This window comes from Narcine bancroftii, chromosome 12, assembly GCF_036971445.1.
Source record: "Narcine bancroftii isolate sNarBan1 chromosome 12, sNarBan1.hap1, whole genome shotgun sequence".
In the NCBI taxonomy this organism is placed as follows: domain Eukaryota; kingdom Metazoa; phylum Chordata; class Chondrichthyes; order Torpediniformes; family Narcinidae; genus Narcine; species Narcine bancroftii.
The window spans coordinates 39068400-39085966 of NC_091480.1; the positions used below are offsets into that span (position 1 = coordinate 39068400).

The 17567-nt window shown below is 40.6% G+C and overlaps 1 long non-coding RNA gene across 2 annotated transcripts in view; it reads right to left on the bottom strand.

Moving 5' to 3' along the window:
* Positions 1-17567, bottom strand: part of LOC138747462 (uncharacterized) — a 26779-nt gene continuing 9212 nt past the window's right edge. For both annotated transcript variants that reach the window (XR_011347509.1, XR_011347508.1), the window contains one exon: positions 1-1013. This is a non-coding gene — a long non-coding RNA (uncharacterized lncRNA). The remainder of the gene's footprint in view (positions 1014-17567) is intronic.

Genomic DNA, 17567 nt, shown 5'->3' on the forward strand with positions numbered 1-17567 from the left:
TGTATATTTTTCTAAATCTTAGAAGTATAACTTATAATTTGTATATATGCTTTCAAAGCATTCCATATAGTAACTTTCACTAGTTGAATTACAGTTGGTCTCACAAAATAATTGAATTTATCTTCTAATAAAATCATGATAATCTGATCTTCTCAGCAATGACAAATTAAACTACCATCTGCAGACCAATTTTTCTTTATCTAGCATCATAAACGTCAATATCAAAAGTGAGTTATCTGATAAAATTATTGCTGTATATTCAGCTTCTATTATTATATCTTGCAATTGAACTGGCTCTAAGAATAAATCTATCCTAGAATAAGAATGTCTATTTGAATAAAAATAAACTCTTTCTCTTAGATGAATTCTTCTCCAAGCATCCACTAAATTCAGCTCTCTCATTAATACCAAGATGGGTTTTGCTGCTTTTGTTCTCATTACTGGTCTTGTTGACCTATCAAGAACTAGATCTAGACAAAAATTAAAATCTCCTCCTCCTAGAATATTTTCATGGGCATTTGCTAAATTAAAAAAGTGATTCTTGAATAAATAATTCATGATCAATATTTGGTGCATATATATTCATGAGGGTCCAGGATTTCGAGTATATTTGACAATGTACTATAACATACCTACCTGCAGTATCTGTTACTAGATTTTATACTCTAACTGGAAGAATTTTATGTATCAAAATTGCCACTCCTTTTGTTTTTGAGTTAAATGAAGAGGCAAAGACCTGTCCTGCCCAGTCTCTTTAAATTTTGATGTTCTTTTTCAATTAAATGGGTTTCTTTTGGAAAGCCAAATCCACTCCTTTTTTTTTATTATTATATGACAATACTCTCTTTCTCTTCACTGTACCATTCAGTCCATTAACATTAAAACATACATATTTCACTGTATTATTCATCTCTACAGAGGTATTTCACAACATCTACTTGTTCCACCTTCACAGTGTGTCTGCGCCAATAAATTTCTCAAATTGTATCCTTCGTGGTAGAGCAGACATCTTCCTGCAGACCAAAGAGAAAAAAAGAAAAAAAGATTGTAGTTGGATACCATTAATATAGTATACATAACACAAAGTTATACAAACTACAAGAATTCCCCCCTCCCCCCACCAATAGCATTGTTTAAATAATACACAATGTTACCCCCCTCCATTTTACAGGTTGTGGCTAGTGCCACAAAACACATGACTCGATAGTAGTCAGCAACCCATTACCCCCAAAACCCCTGGCTGATCACCATATATTTGTTAATTAATCTTTCAATTAGAAAGATAGTATTTTAATAAACTGTAAACAAATTGTATTAAATTAATCTCTCATCCGGTTTAACAATCTCCAGTGTTTCTATGAATTCTTCTGCCTGATCACTGTCCCTAAAATAATTTTTTTCCACCGTCCGGCAGAATGATCTTCAAAAAGATGGATAATGCAGAATAAATCTGTACCCTTACTTCCAAAGAAGAGTTTTTTTTTTAAAAGCTGGATTAAATTCTTTCCTTCACTTCAATAATTCTGGACTTACATCTGTCTAAAACAATACTCTAGATCCTTGATAGTCAAGCAGACCATTTCTTGGTTTTGCTTCCGCTGCCACTGCAGTTAGTATCTTCTCTCTGTCTTGATATCAGACATTTAATCAGTATAGAATGTGGATTTTGGTCTAGCAATGCTGGTGGTCTGAGAGCTCTATGTGCCCACTCCAAACTTGTCCACACCCAATACTTCTGGTGTACAATCTTGAAAAAGAAACAAATTGGATCTTGACCTTCAATGCCATCCTCGAGGCCAACAATCTTAACGTTATTTCTTCTACTAAAGTTTTCCAATATATTCACCTTATCCCAAAGTTTTTTTCTTTTCCATAGTCCATGCAAGTGTTTCATTTTCCATTTTTCCCACTCTATCCTGTACATCTTCCACATTTTTGATTATTTCATCCATATTGTCCGAAGTAACCTGAATCTTATTCACAATAGCAAAGTATTTTTAATCTGTTTATTTGTATTTTTTAAATCCCCTCTCAGTTTTCTCAACAAGTCTGAATTAGAATATTCAAATTCTTCTGGTTTCTTAGGCTTTTTTCCTTTACCTTCAGGAGGAACCTTGGCTTTTTTTTTGTATTACTTCTTGCTCATCTTCATCCTCATCTTCCTCTTCCCTGTCACTTTCCTCTTGCTGGAGAGGACTGTATCTGCTGCCAGGAGTGAAGCTTATGGCTCCTTCAGCTGTTTCTTGAGCTTCTTCCAATTCAGGCAAGCACATGTGCGATGAGTCTTCTTCTTGGATGCCACGTCCTCGATCCAGCAGCAGATTCATGGCTGCAGACATCCTCAAGGATGCACGGCTTACCCCAAAGGCTGTTCACATGCCAGTTCACAGGCTTTGTTTGAAGAGGAGGCTTCTGACCATGTTCTTGCTCCAGTTGTTGGGTTCCAGGTAAAGGTTTATTTCTTTTTGGCAACATGTTTAACTGCTCTTGTTCAGTTCTATTCATATTTTTTCTTCAGTTGGTTTTTTGTACTTTGTTTAAAGGGTACTTTTTAAATGAATTCCCAGGAGGGTCAAGTTCTTGTATCACATGACTTCCCTCCAATAAATTTGAACTGAGCTCTTTAGCACTTGTATATCAAATTAGCACACCTTCATCAATGTTCATCCTATAACAGATTCAGATTTATTGCCAGAGTAGAAATACATGCCACCACATACTGTACAAACCTAAGGTTTCTTTTTCCTGTGGGCATGGCAGAATTACCACTAATTGGTAGTGCAAAAAATAAACCGTACACAGTGTAAACATGTAAACAAACAAAGAACTGAAAATACATAACAAATGTAAAAACAACTGACTTGTGCAGTGTAGAGAGAACAAAAAGAATACCAATAAAAGGGCAAAAGTAAGAGTCCTTAAATGAGTCTCTGATTGAGTTTGACATTGAGGAGTATGATGGTAGAGGGGTAGCAGCTGTTTCTGAACCTGGTGGTGTGAGTCTTGTGGCATCTATACCTCTTTCCTGATGGCAGCAGTGAGAACAGAGTGGTGTAGGTCTTTGATGATTGTTGTTGCCCTCTAATGGCAGCATTCCCTGTAGATGTACTCAAAAATGGGAGGGTTCTGCTTCTGATGTCTGGGGCTGTATCCATTTATGCTCAGGGTATTGGTGTTCCCATACCAGACCGTGATGCAGCCAGTCAGCACACTTTCCACCATATCTCGATAGAAATTTGTCAGGGTTTCTGATGTCATACCAAACCTCCACAAATTCCTGAGGAAATAAAGGCACTGACATGCTTTCTTCACGATGCCATTGTGTGGGGTCAACAATCAGCTCCTTAATTTTGGTGACATTGAGTGCAAGTTTATTGTGGGTGCACCATTCAGCCAAATTATCAATCTCCATCATGTATCCTGACTCATCCCCTTCCTTTATACAACCATTTGCTCCAGCTAAAGAAAACTAACTGCTGAAGGAACTCAGCCAGTCAATAGCTGTGAAGGCAAAGGGATAGTCAACATTTTAGGTTAGTCCTGATTCAGTTTAGACAAAAAGATCAGCAGTCTCTCTGCCCCAGAGATACTAGTTGATCCACTGTGTTGTGCTCCAGATTACAGCCTAGTCTCTAGAGCCTTGCTCTCTCAGCCTCTTCCACTCTCAACATACATAACATTAGTTTTGCAGTTCCAATGACTAGTCATTCGACCAAAGAAAAAGTTTGATTCTATTTCCATTGAAGCTACCTGATCTACTGTGGATCACCAACTTTTTTTTTGTTTTTAAATGTACATAAAATATGTGGTGGTTCTGCATGCCCCATTTGGCATCAATGGGTCATTCAAACTCATCCAATGCAAGTGAAAACCATTCACTTTGATTCTAAAGTAGGGCAAACTCCAATTGACCTGTTAAAGTCCATCAAAATTTTTAGTTCCTTGGTTTATGCTGCTTCAAATAAATTATGATATTTACAACTCTACGCCAGCTGCTTGTAAATAAATAATAGTTTGACAATTTGTTTTCTTTTTAAAATATTTTTATTAAATTTAACAAAAATCCTTTACATAAGGAATATTAATAATAACACAAATCAAATCATATCATATATATGTCACATATCAGTTGAAAATTAGAAGCAGAACCATAATTAACATTAACTAATTTCATTCAGGACATCAAATTCTATAATAATAATTACACAATTAAATCATAACTCGTATTATGTTCAAAATCAATATTGAATACAAAAATTATACAATTAATACATGTAAAATTCCCTTGCATAAGATATTTTGTACTTCTCTGATGTGATTTGTAGTTTAACCCACCCCTTTAGTCTTAATAATGAAAAGAAAAAAAATCTCCTTACTAATGTACCCAATCCCTCTGAACAAAGCTATCTGTATAGCTTGTAAATATAAATTGAATAATGGTCTCAAACACCAGACAGGGAATCCTCAGAGCATCCACATCATTTAAATCCTCAGATTATGATAACAATCCATGAATGGGCCCCACATCTTATCAACTTTACTATTAGAACTAAATTTTTCTAAACATAGTTTGACAACTTCACCCAAAATTAATGCTTTGTGTATGATTAAATCAATTATCTTTCCTATTATTAATAATTAGTATACTTAGATAATTAATGTTCATTACTGGTAACATTGTTGTTTTCAAAATATTGTCATTCTTTATGTTGAAGTTTTTGGTGATTCTGTTTGCTTTTTCTTGTTTTATGACAATGGATCTTATATAGTTTTGTTTTGTTTAGCAATCTATGTAATTCACTTGAAGATCTCACTTGCTTAAATAATTTCTAACTTACATTAATCTGCCAATTAAAAAAGCATGAAAGGACGATAATTTATTCAGTATTTTTTTCTCATTAACGTTCTGTTTTTATCACATCTTAAGGCAGACCACTATCCATGTCAAATATTGAAGGTTTTCAGTACAATTTGTTGACCGAACCTCCCCAATTTTGAAACTTTTTTGGCATGGACTATGTACAAGGAAACAACAGTCTTTTGCCCACTTTGGTTCCAAGTCTTAGGCAAAATCAGTCCATGTGGGACAAAGAGAGTGTAACATACTATGTTGAACAATAATACAATTTACCAACAGTTGCTTCAATTATTTAATTTCACATCACTTCCATTTAAATACATCCCATTGTAAAAGAACTTGCCAGGTCTTTTTACTGGAGGGGTGGTATTAAAAGTTAGCAAAAAGAGAAGAATTAATCAGAAAACCATTACTTCCAATATTCTCTCCAAGTCAAATAGTATCCTGATTTTTGACAATTGTTATTCTTTCATCATAACAATGTTAATAAATATTCTATTCAATCAAATTGCATGAACAATGTCTGAAGATCTTCTCAAGGAAATAAAATGTAAGAAATACATATCCTCAACAGGCATTTGTATTGAAGAATAATTCAATGTTTAAAAACTAGATTGGGCCACTCTGGCTCCCAACAAAGGGGCAATATCTCATTCTTCTCTACGATCAGAAAACACTGCTAAATGTAAGGAACACTGAAACCTGTATGGACTACCAAGTGGGAGAACCAGTTCATGAAGGTCCTGTGTGGACATAACTTAATGAAGACAGCAAGCCCCAACACCAACCTGAAATCTACAACTGAAATACAGGCAACAAAGCAGAAGTGTGCTAAGCGTGCCAACATTCATATAAGGCTCAAAGCAAATCCATCCAGCCACGCAAACTTGCAAATGTATGAAATATGCAAAATAAACTGGATTATCTGAGGCTGCATCAAAAGGGAAATGGAGAGCTGTGCACTCTGGTAGTAACTGGTAATTATGGAAACGTAGCTCCAAGACTATTCCGGATTTGGCCGTCCAGCTGCCAATATGATTGTTTAAGTGAAAAGCACTGGGTATTGTGTAATTTTGAGTGTGTACCATGATCTGGAGAGACACTGTTACATCAGGTTGTATATGTATAAACAAATGATAATAAACTTGAACTTGAAAATAGAGATCAAAGAAACTCCTTTGTATAATCATATTTAGTGATTCATGTGAAAGTTGACAGTATTGCAGTAAAAGACAAAGTCTCTGAATTTGTTCACAGATCACAATGAAATTAATGTTGTTGTAGAATTTTCTATCCAGTTCAATCAGATGAAATCTTTTAAAGGAAATACACACAGTACTTCAGAAAGTATCTGCTTTGAAATTTCTGCTCCAAAAAGCTGTTAAATTTAAGAAAATTGTGAACAACTTTTACTGGGATTTCATACCTAAGAAAAAAGACCAGGTGTAGGCTACAAGATGAATTGAGCCTGTTGCACTATTCAATATGACCTTGGACTCAGTTCCACTAATCTGCTTTTTCCCCATAACGTACTTTTGCAAAACCTCAATGGTGGAACAGGTGGACGAAGTTACTTTGAACTCAATGGCTGTGAAGGCGAATGAAAGCTGCAACAAATCCATCAGCTCCAATCATCGTGGTTTTCATACCATTGGAACTAGTTGGTTGATTTGTGAAGTATCGCGTGCTTCTGGGAGTGCAACATCAAGTACACATTAAACAAATACATGCACAGGTGTCTTTGTTCTGTTGGTCACTTTCCAAGACTGGACTTATAAGTCACTCGACAGACCATAAATAGATTAATAGAACGAAGACCATCATCCCCTACGAGGGCAAGCCATGATGACAACAATACAGAAATGCATCTAATTGTGTCCTAAATATATTTAATGAGGCAGCCTCTAAAATCTTCCTTGGGCAGAGATTTCCACAGTTTCATTTGTTATGTCGCAGACCAGCAGCAATAGAAAAATCACCAAGAGACATGTTGTTTTTCTTTTAAAACAATATTTATAACTACTAATAATATCACATCTTACTTAAGTTAACCCAACTATGTGTGGGGGTGGGGGGTGTGGATTACCCAAACCATTGCACCTTAGGCACAATTCTGGGAAGTCATTCCAAAATTCAGTCTTAGAAACCCTGTGCTGAAACTCAGACTTTTAAACTGATACCCAGAAGTAATCACGAAGGAGGTGGAAGGGCTGAGTGACTGGACTGTTGAAAACTCACAAATCCTTGTCAAGTTTCTTGCTGAGAAATATCCTTTTAGATGAATGGTGGTCACAACTTCCCCTTTCCTTGCATAGGGGAAACAAAATGAATGACTTCCATGATACTTCCAAAACCCAGGCGCGGGTCAGTCAAAATGACCATCACCTTGGTCACAATTTGATGCAGCAATTCTTCTGTTTTCAAAACCCAAGCACCGTGACCTTTCCTTTGGTCACAGTGGTTCAATAATTCTCCTAACAGGGAGAATTGTCCATTTCACACAGTCACTCCCCTTTGTGTTCATCAGTGGTTGGTGGTCAATAATGAAAATCTGTTTCTTTGTGTCCCATTCTCATGACTCTCTCACCACCTGTGTTCCTGAATAAAAAAATTACTCTTTCTCTTCCTCCAGAGTATCAACTTTGAGTATAATCTGTATGATGGTGCCATCCAATCTCTCCACAACTCTGAATGGTTGCAGCCTGAACTAACCCTTAAAGTGACAGTCACGTTAAATGAAAATATGAGGTCGTAAAAAACTACTCATCAGCAGCAGGTTCCACCTCATCTCCATCTTAAATCTACTCCCCGAGCCTTGAGACTATATGACCTAGTTCTAGTCTTACCCACCAGTGGAAACAACTTTCCTTCCCCTATCTTTCATAATTCTGTATATTTCTACAAAATTCCCTCTCATTCTTCTGAATTCCAATGAGTATCATCCCAGGCTAGCTAATTTTATGTTCTAATCTTAATTTTAATCAGCCTCCATCTCTCTCTTTCACCCTCAACAAAAATGTTGTTACAGACCCAGCGACCCAGATTTGAATCCCACACTGTTTGTTAGGAGTTTGCATGTTCTCCCATGTCTGCTTGGGTTTTTCCCAGGGGCTCCAGTTTCCTCCCACTGTTCAAAACTTATTGGGTTTGTAGGTCAATTGGGTTTAACACTGCAAGACAGTGTTGAAGGGTCATTTGGATCGGGCAACTGGGCGATTAATGGTGCAATCAGGTGACCCAGAGTTCAAGTGGAGCATCATCATATAAGTAAGGAACTGCCTAGCAGACTAGTCGTCAAGGGAGCGGTCATCAACTGAGTCAGAGTGGTAAAGCATCAGGTGACCCAGAGTTCAAGTGGAGCATCATCATATAAGTAAGGAACTGCCTAGCAGACTAGTCGTCAAGGGAGCGGTCATCAACTGAGTCAGAGTGGTAAGGCTTTGGCAAAAACAGGCAAGAGGCAAGAATTATAGTGTGGGTAAGTATATTGTTCAACACTTATTAGTGTTAATAGAATAGGCATTATGACTGCAGAGTTAGTGCTTTGCGTAGAGTGTCAGATGTGGAGTCCCTGGGAGACACCGAGCCTCCCCACAGCCCACATCTACACCAGGAGCAGGTCCTAAGAGACACTGTTAAGGAAGTGGAGTGGAAACTTGATGACCTATGGCTCATTAGGAAGTGATCGATTGGAACCACAAGGAGTATGTAGAGAACTCCTCTGTGGCCAACCCCCTCAGCAACCAGTTTATCATTCTGGATAGTATTGAGGAGGATTACCTGACAGAGGATGACCAAAGGGACCAGGTCTCTGGCCTGAGCATGGCTCTGTAACAGAGGGCAAATAGGCATGCATTAGTGATAGGAGATTCCATAATGAGAACAGACAGGAAATTCTGTGAGCCTGATAAAGACACCTAGATGGTGTGTTGCCTCTCTAGTGCCAGCGTACAGGATGTCTCAAATTGGGTCCAGAACATTAGGGGAGAGGGCGATCAGCCAGAAGTCTTGGTACATGTTGGTACCAATAACATAGGTAAGTCCAGAGGTCCTGAAGTGGAAATATAGGGAAATAGTGAGGAAACTGAAAAGCAGGACCTCCAGGGTGGTAATCTCAGAATTACTGCCTGTGGCATGTGCTAGTGAGGCAAGAATAGTGAGATCAGGCAGATAAATGCATGGCTGAGAAACTGATGTGGTGGCAGGGCATCAGATTTTTGGATTATTGGGATCTCTTTTGGGGAAGGTACAACCTATACCAAAAAGATGGGTCACACTGAACCCAAAGGGGACCAATATCCTGGCAGCCAGGTTTAATATAGCAGTTTGGAAGGGTTTAAACTAACTTGGCAGATGGGAATGGGTTAGGAGTGAAGGGGGAAATAATGTGCTGCAAGGATGACAGGCAGGCCACAAGACAAAATAATAGCTGGAGAAATGAGACAGCATTCAAAAACTGGTCTGAAGGTATTTTAAATGCATGCAAGTTTAGAAACAAGGTGGATGATCTTGCTGTACAGTTACAGATTGGAGGGTATGATGCTGTGGCCATTACTGAGTCACGGCTAAAGGATGGGTGAGATTGGGAGCTGTATGTCCAAGGATACACGTTTCTTTGGAAGGATAGGCAGGTAGGCAGAGTGGGTGCCGTGGCTCTGCTGGTAAGCAGCAATATTAAATCATTGGAAAGAAGAGGTAGAATCCTTATGGGTTGGGTTAAGGAATAGTAAAGGTAAAAGGACCCTAATAGCAGTTATATACAGGGCTCCAAACAGCAGCTGGGGTATGGACTACAAAATACAACTGAAAATTGATAAGGCATGTCAGAAGGACAGTGTTATGATAATCATGGGCGATTTTAACATGAAAGTAGATTGGGAAAGTCAGGTCGGTACAGGACCTCAGGAGAGAGAGTTTGTGGAACGCCCACGGGATAGCTTTTTTGGAGCCGCATGTTGATGAGCCCACCAGGGAATCAGATATTCTGGATTGGATTCTGGGTAATGAACCAGAGGTGATTAGGAAGCTTAAGGTAAAGCAACCCTAGAAGGCAGTGATCACAATATGATTGAGTTCACTGAAATTTGAAAAGGCGAGGCTAAAGTCTAACATGTCAATATTGTAGTGGAGTAAAGGAAATTACAGTTGCATGAGACAGGAACTGGCCAAAGTTGTTCGGAAAAACACAGTAATGGGGAAGAGAGCAGATCAGCAATGGCTAGAGTTACTGCAATAAATGAGGAAAGTGCATGACAAGTTCATACCAAAAGGAAAGACATTTGTGAAAAGAAAAATAAGACAATTGTGGATGACAAGAGAAGTTAAAGCCAAAGTAAAAGCAAAAATAACTGGGAAGATAGAGAACTGGGAAACTTAAAAACTGAGAAGGCAACAAAGAAGGTGATTAGGAAGAAAAAGATGAATTATGAAAGGAGGTGAGCAAGAAATATTGAAGAGGATACTAAAAGTGATTTGAAATACTGTATATAAAAGAACACTTCCAATCTCTTTTCAGTGCCAACCGCTCAGTCCAAGATTCCGCCCTGCTCCAGCTCCCTCAACAGCCCCGAAGGCCAGAGCTGGATGGGGTCCTCACCCGGGAAGAGACATATAAGGCAATTGAACAACTGAAAAGTGGCAAAGCAGCAGGTATGGATGGAATCCCCCCCAGAGGTCTGGAAGGCTGGCGGCAAAACTCTGCATGCCAAACTGCATGAGCTTTTCAAGCATTGCTGGGACCAAGGAAAACTGCCTCAGGACCTTCGTGATGCCATCATCATCACCCTGTACAAAAACAAAGGCGAGAAATCAGACTGCTCAAACTACAGGGGAATCACACTGCTCTCCATTGCAGGCAAAATCTTCGCTAGGATTCTCCTAAATAGAATAATACCTAGTGTCGCCGAGAATATTCTCCCAGAATCACAGTGCGGCTTTCGTGCAAACAGAGGAACTACTGACATGGTCTTTGCCCTCAGACAGCTCCAAGAAAAGTGCAGAGAACAAAACAAAGGACTCTACATCACCTTTGTTGACCTCACCAAAGCCTTCGACACCGTGAGCAGGAATGGGCTTTGGCAAATACTAGAGCTCCTCGGATGCCCCCCAAAGTTCCTCAACATGGTTATCCAACTGCACGAAAACCAACAAGGTCGGGTCAGATACAGCAATGAGCTCTCTGAACCCTTCTCCATTAACAATGGCACGAAGCAAGGCTGCGTTCTCGCACCAACCCTCTTTTCAATCTTCTTCAGCATGATGCTGAACCAAGCCATGAAAGACCTCAACAATGAAGAAGCTGTTTACACCCGGTACCGCACGGATGGCAGTCTCTTCAATCTGAGGCGCCTGCAAGCTCACACCAAGACACAACAGCAATTTGTCCGTGAACTACTCTTTGCAGACGATGCCGCTTTAGTTGCCCATTCAGAGCCAGCTCTTCAGCACTTGATGTCCTGTTTTGCGGAAACTGCCAAAATGTTTGGCCTGGAAGTCAGCCTGAAGAAAACTGAGGTCCTCCATCAGCCAGCTCCCCACCATGACTAGTGTCGCCGAGAATATCTCCCCACATCTCCATCGGGCACACAAAACTCAAAACGGTCAACCAGTTTACCTATCTCGGCTGCACCATTTCATCAGATGCAAGGATCGACAACGAGATAGACAACAGACTCGCCAAGGCAAATAGCGCCTTTGGAAGAGTACACAAAAGAGTCTGGAAAAACAACCAACTGAAAAACCTCACAAAGGTAGGCGTATACAGAGCCGTTGTCATACCCACACTCCTCTTCGGCTCCGAATCATGGGTCCTCCACCGACATCACCTACGGCTCCTAGAACGCTTCCACCAGCGTTGTCTCCGCTCCATCCTCAACATTCATTGGAGCGACTTCATCCTTAACATCGAAGTACTCAAGATGCCAGAGGCCAACAGCATCGAATCCATGCTGTTGAAGATCCAACTGCGCTGGGTAGGTCACGTCTCCAGAATGGAGGACCATCGCCTTCCCAAGATCGTGTTATATGGCGAGCTCTCCACTAGCCATCGTGTCAGAGGTGCACCAAAGAAGAGGTACAAGGACGGCCTAAAGAAATCTCTTGGTGCCTGCCACATTGACCACCGCCAGTGGGCTGATATCGCCTCAAACCGTGCATCTTGGCGCCTCACAGTTCGGCGGGCAGCAACCTCCTTTGAAAAAGACCACAGAGCCCACCTCACTGACAAAAGACAAAGAAGGAAAAACCCAACACTCAACCCCAACCAACAAATTTTCCCCTGCAACCGCTGCAACCGTGTCTGCCTGTCCCGCATCGGACTTGTCAGCCACAAACGAGCCTGCAGCTGACGTGGACATTTACCCCTCCATAAATCTTCATCCGCGAGGCCAAGCCAAAGAGAAGAGATATAAAAGACTGACCAAATTCGACATGGGACCAATAGAAAACAACACTGGAGAAATTATAATGGAAAAAAGGAGATGGCAGAGGAATTGAATGAATATTTTAGATCAGTCTTCACTGTGGAAGACATTAGTAGCATACCGGACTCTCAGGGGTCTCTGGAAAGAGAAATAAGTGCAGTCAAGATCATGAGAGAGAAGTTACTTGGGTAGCTAAATGGTCTTAAGGTAGATAAGTCTCCTGGACTGGATGGAATGTACCCTCACGTCCTGAAGAAGGTAGCTGTAGATTGGGGAGGCATTAGTAATGATCTTCCAGGAATCAATGGATTCTAGTTTGGGTTAATGGACTGGAGGATCGTGAATGTCACCCTGTTGTTTAAGAAGGGAGCAGAAAGGAAATTATAGACCTGACATCAGTGGTTAGGAAGCTATTGGGGTTGATTGTCAAGGATGAGATTTCAGAACATCTGGAGATGCAGGAAAAGATAGGCCCAAGTCAACATGATTTCCTTAAAGGAAAATCATGCCTGACAAACCTAATGGAGTTTTTTTTTTAAAGAGATCACAAGGAGGATAGACAGGGGAGATGCAGTGGATATGGTGTATTTGGACTTTCAAAAGGCCTTCAATAAGGCTGCTAAACAAAATGAGAGCCTATGAAATGGCAGGAAGGATACTTGCATGGGTAGAGCATTGGCTGCTTGGCAGGAAAAAGATAATAAAGGGATCCTATTCTGGTTGCCTACCAGTTACCACTGGTGTTCCATAGGGGTCATGGTTGGGTCCATTTCCTTCCACATTGTATATAAATGATTTAGATTATGGCTTTGTGTCTAAATTTGCGGGTGGTGCTGAGAATACTGAAGCGCTGCAGAGAGACTTGATAGATGAGGAGAATGGGGAAAAAGGAGGCAGATGAAATACAATGTTGGGAAGTGTACGGTCATGCACTTTGGTCAAAGAAATAGATGGGCAGACTATGATTTAGAAGGGGAGAAATTTCAAAACTCCAACATGCAAAGGAATTTGGGAGTCCTCATTAATCTTCAGGTTGAGTCGGTGGTGAAGAAGGCGAAAGCAATGTGGAGATTCATTTCTGTAAGAATAGCATTCAAGAGCAGGAATGTAATTTTCAGACTCTAAGCAGTGGTGAGACCTCACTTGGAGTACTGTGTACAGTTTTGGGCTCTTAATTTGAGAAAAGATGTGCTGATGTTGTAAAGGATTCAGAGAAGATTTATGATACCAGGAACTAAATGGTTAGCATTATGAGGAATTATTGTTGGCTCTTGCACTATACTGAAGGATGAGGGGACCTCAGAGGCATTTCTAATGGTGAGAGGTCTGGGCAGAGTAGATGTGACAAGGATGTTTCCCATGGTAGGGGAATCGAGGACAATATGGCATAACTTCAGGATAAAAGGGGGGTCAGTTTAAAACAGAGAAGTGAAAAAATTTCTTTAGTCAGAGGGTCACAAGTCTGTCAAATATTGCCAAAGGTTGCTGTAGAACGAGGTTATTGGTTGTATTTAAGGCAGATATTGAATTTTTAAATTTAGACATTGATCATGGTAACAGGCTATTTTGGCCCATAAACCTGTGCCACCCAATTTACACCCAATTAACCTACACCCTCGGAACATTTTGAACAGTGGGAGGAAACCAGGGCCCCTGGGGAAAACCCATGCAGACATGGGGAGAATTTACAAACTCCTACAGAAAGCACAAGATTTGAACCCCCATCCCAATCACCGGCACCGTAACAGCGTTGCACTAATTGCTATGCCAACAGTGCCGCCCTAATTATGGTGTCATCTGCAACATGTATTTGATTGGCCACGACATCAAGGGTTACAAGGAGTGGGGTTAAGTGGGAGGATGGATTCAGACCACAAACAGTGAGGATTGATAAGAACACCTCCTCCACAATCTCTATCAGTACTGGAGGACCACAGTGCTGTGTTCTTACCTCCCTCCTCTACTCACTTTACACCTTCATCTGTGCAGCTTGATATGGCAGTAACACTATCTACAAACTTGCTGATGATCCCAGGGTAGTGGATTGTATAAAGGAAGGGAATGAGTCAGCAGACAGGACAGAGATTGAAAACTTGGCTGAATGGTGCACCAACAACAACCTTGCACTCAATGACTTCAGAACTAAGGAGTTGATTGTTGACTACAGGAAAGGAAAACCAGAGGTGTACAATCTAGTGATCATTGGGGGATCACTATGAGGATCTTCCTTGGACCCAACACACCAATGGCATCATGAAGAAAGCATGTTTCTACTTCCTCAGGAGTTTGTGGAGGTTTGGTATGACACCAGAAACCATGGCAAATTTCAACAGAGGTGTTGTGGAAAGTGTGCTGACCAGCTGCATCATGGTCTAGTATATAACGCCAATACCCCTGAGCATAAAGCCCTCCAAAAGGTAGTGGACATAACAGGCAAAATCCTCTCCACTATTGAGTACATCTATAGGGAACTCTGCCTTCGGAGAGCAGCAATCATCAAAAATTTACACCACCCAGCTCACACTGTTCTTGCTGCTGCCATCAGGAAAGAGGTATTGGTGCCACAAGATTCACACCACCAGGTTCAGGAACAGCTGTTACCCCTCCACTATCAGACATCACAATGACAAACTCATTCAGGAATTCATTTAAGGACTCATTTACTTTTGCATTTTATTGATTTTCTTCGTTTTCTACATACAGTATTGCAGTCAGTTTGTTTAGATTCATTATCATTTACAGTTCCTTTAATTGTTTACATGTTTGACACAGGGTATAGTTTATTTTGGCACTACCAATAAGTGGTAATTCTGCCATGCCCACAGGAAAAAGGAATCTCAGGGCTGCATGTAATGTCATGTAGGTACTCTGACAATAAATCTTAATCTGTTAAATCTGGATGAGCTCATGATTAGACTGGCAGAGTAGACGATGGCCCAATTGACATACTTCTGCTCCTATAATCTTCTGAATTGGGAGGCATCATGAAGAATTTTGCAGATGACATCATAATTAGTCATGTGCTTTAAAGCAGTGGTTCTCAACCTTTTTTTCTTTCCACTCACACAAGTAATCCCTATGCCATAGGGATTGCTGAAAGTGGTATGTGGGTGGGAAGAAAAAGGTTGAAAACCACTGTTTTAATCAATCCTAATTGGCTTGTTATGTGCACGGTTTCACATCTCCAAAGGAAATTGGCCAATGACAATTTTTCTCAAAACAATATTTAAGTAACAATATGGTCTCCAGCAGTGATTCTCAACCTTCCCACTCATGCTTCCATGGTGCAAATTTTGTCTAAACGTCAAATAGTTACAAACAATTTCCCACAGTGTTGATCAGCCTTTAGAACTGCATCTTTATGTTGAATTCTGATTGAAATTATTGAATGCATCTGAGAAAAGTCCATATACAATCATCGACTTTTTCTCATTTGGCTGAGTACTGGCAAGCCCAGCAGTTGTTATTTTTGAAGTATTGTTTTTGCTCTATATTCCAGTATTTGAAGTCTCTTCTATCTCAAGTTATGGTTCACACCTAACTGTCCTTTTGGTATCAGGCTCAACAGAGTCCTCTTGCTGAATGTACTCCCACTGTGAAGTTAAACAGAAAAGTCGGCAGATGAGGAGATCGAGAGTGCATAACACCAAAGTGCTCGAGAACCTCAGCCGTTCACGCAGCATTCATAGGAAGTAAAAAAAACAATCAACAATCGGCTCAACCTACTGAATTTCTCCAGCGCTATTATGTCTCCCACTGTCAGATTTGGGAGACAGTTCCACGACTTAAATTCAGCATCAATGAAGGAACAGCGATAGATTTCCAAGCCAACAACGGAGGGGTAAATGGAGGAGATTACTTTCCCATGAACAACCTACCTCCGAGTCACCTCCAAACATTTCAGTGCTGTTCAAGTACTTAGATGGGAGATCTCCTGAGAACAGTCGGTCCCATAACCTCACTGTTCATGGAAAATGATCCAACAAGCTGGTTGAAGCCAGGAAGGATCTCAGTGACATTGCATTGCACACCATAAACAAACACTTCGACTTGCTGATTTTATGGCATCGTATTTGTCTTGCTTTAATAGCCTTGGACACTTCGCCCATTGCATGATGTGCTTTTATCTCAACGCTGACTCTCATTGTTCCAGGATCAATATACAAGAAACTGCAAGCACCTGGGGAAACGTGCATTATAAGAGGAAATAACAAATAAGTTATTTTTCAAGAAAGAGTGAACAGCCAGAGAGTATACAACAGTTTTAATCCAACACCAATAAGTTCTTCCTTCATTTTTGTTCTTGTATATTTTGCTTGCTCGCTCGGCTGAAGAGAACGAAGATACCACCTTCAGTCCGGCATGAACGACGCCACACACAGGTAAAATGCAGCGAATAATCAAAATCGGCATGGATTGTGACAAACCGAAATGATTTTCTTTTGTCCCCGAAATCCACAACAAAAGCGGATGAGGCACGATCACAAGGAGTGGTGTCTCCTGTCCTCAGTTATCCGAGAATAATGCAGGAAATATTTGGTAAACAGGGCTCTTCCGTTCAACGCGAAGACTATTTGATTTGCTTTAATGGAGAGCGGGTATGTTAACATTTATTAGTAAATGTTTCAGGTGTGAAGACACGCTTTAAAGTAGGATCCAAACTAACACAAGCTTCTTGGGAAACTTGTTGACTTGCTTCAGACACTTTAAAAAGGACAGCAGCTGTGCTCCCGCTGAATGGCCCTGGTTAATGGTAAATAAAACGAAGCGCGGTGATCAGCCCCACTCTCGCTCGTCAGACGTTCCTGGACAGCTTGCACATCCTGAAGATCATGAGATAGTAGGATGTCATAAAATTAGCATCGTTGCGGCCGTGGAGCGGCCCGAGTGAGTGCGCAGCGTCCGTCGCGGGCATCATTCTATGTAAATCACCTCACAAAGCGGTACTGCGTGCTGGAAAACGGCACGTTATCCTGCCTGAAGGCGAAGGAGACTCACAAGGATCAATTTAAACCTGCCGGTCCCGGGGATCGAAAGCATTCCAATAGCAATGTCCCACCCACCTTGTCCCGTGGAGCCCGGGACATGCGGGGTATAAAAGAAGATTGTAAATCCTGAATGAAGTTAGTCTTGAGTTGACTAATCTGGGGTGTGTGTGTGTTTTGTTTTACTTCAGTAGCTCTACCGAAGTAGCCACTGCAGTATCTCTTTTTGAGTAGGAAAAAAAATACGATTAATCAACAATATATACATGAAACCTCAGAATCGTCTAATAGGAGGCTATGTTC